The sequence below is a fragment of the Mastomys coucha genome, unplaced genomic scaffold (assembly GCF_008632895.1).
Source record: "Mastomys coucha isolate ucsf_1 unplaced genomic scaffold, UCSF_Mcou_1 pScaffold23, whole genome shotgun sequence".
In the NCBI taxonomy this organism is placed as follows: domain Eukaryota; kingdom Metazoa; phylum Chordata; class Mammalia; order Rodentia; family Muridae; genus Mastomys; species Mastomys coucha.
This window is the reverse complement of record NW_022196906.1, coordinates 113,314,845-113,316,529: the sequence shown is the minus strand read 5'-3', so window position 1 is coordinate 113,316,529 and position 1,685 is coordinate 113,314,845.

The window sequence follows — 1,685 nt, the reverse complement described above, 5'->3', positions numbered from 1 at the left end:
ATAATTATATATGGCTCACACCCAAAGTACTGACGACATTGTTGAATAGCTGACAAGGCTAATTAAGGCTACTGCAGAGGGATAATGTTCTACAGTCCTAATACTAATAGCACTTTTGGGATGGATCCACAACAGAGGAGCACCTTGCCACAGAACCCCTGTAGGTTGACTCTCAGTTGCCAAAATGTATAACGAGATCTTTTCATCCAGGGAGCACCGTGCTAAAAAGGCATGCACCAATTCCTCCTCCACCCTCTTCAATGTTTCTCGTGCCTCATCAGTTAATTGTCGAGGAGAATTCAAATCAGGATTTCCAAGCATAATGTTATATAAAGGCCTAATTGCACATTGGGGATTCTCAAATATGGTCTTATCCATTGAATCTCTCCCATTAATTTTTGAAAATCATTAAGTGTGGAAAGTTTATCAATTCTTAAAGAATTTTTCTGTGGAACAATTTTTTGAGAAAATATTTTTGTCCCTAAATAGGCTATTACCTTTTCCTTTTGAACCTTCTCAGGAGCTATAAATAAACTTGCCTGTTCTAACCCCTTCACTAATTCAGTGTAAACTGCATTCAACCTGGAATCACAATTTGCTGATACCAAAATATCGTCCATATAATGAATGCATCTAACATCAGGATACTTTTCTCTAATCGGTTTAAGGGCATGGGCTACATATAATTGACACATGGTGGGACTATTGGCCATACCTTGAGGTAAAACCACCCATTGAAATCTTTTATCAGGCTCTTCATGATTAACAGAGGGTAAGGTAAACGCAAATCTAACACTATCTTCAGCACATAAAGGAATAGAAAAGAAACAACCCTTAAAATCAATTACAATTATAGGCCATTTCCTTGGCAGGGTTGATAATAATGGCAATCCTCTTTGAACCGGCCCCATGATCTCCATTTGTCTATTAATAGCTCTTAAATCATGCAACAATCGCCATTATCGTGATTTTTTCTTTATTACAAAAATAGGGGTATTCCATGGTGAAACCGAGGGTTTGATATGCCCCAATTCAAGCTATACTTGTACAAGGTGAGCTGTAGCCATCAATTTTTCAGAGGCTAAAGGCCACTGAGGATCCCATACTGGTTCCTCTGTCTTCCAAGTGATGGGTATACCTTCCTCAGCGGCCCCTAGGAAAAACCCAGCCCCTGCCTCCCTTCATGTGGCTGAGCAACAATGGGGGACTTTCAGCCTTGCAAATACTTCCCTAGACCAAAGGAAGGATGATATCCCATGGCCTGCATAATACCACGAGAAGTCTCAGTATAATTTCCTTCATTAGTTAGTGTAAATCCCATTTCTAATAATAGATCTCGTCCCCATAATGATACCGGAAGTTCAAATATAAATGGCTGGATTTTCCCTGAATGTCCCTCTGCATCTTCCCAGGGCAATTCTCTTGCACTCATGGTGGGGGGTTTTGCATAACCTAATCCTTGGAGAATTTGAGAGGACTCTCCAAGAGGCCATCCTTTGGGCCAATCCTTCTTTGCTATAATACTTCTATCAGCGCCAGTATCAAGAAGTCCTAAAATTTTCTTTCCATCCACTCTTATCTCCAAAAGAGGACGTTGATCCAGGTGTAGGCTTACAGAGGCTCCATCTGATCCCATAGAACCAAACCCTCCTTTTCCTCATTTTTTATTTTGTGATGGAAACATT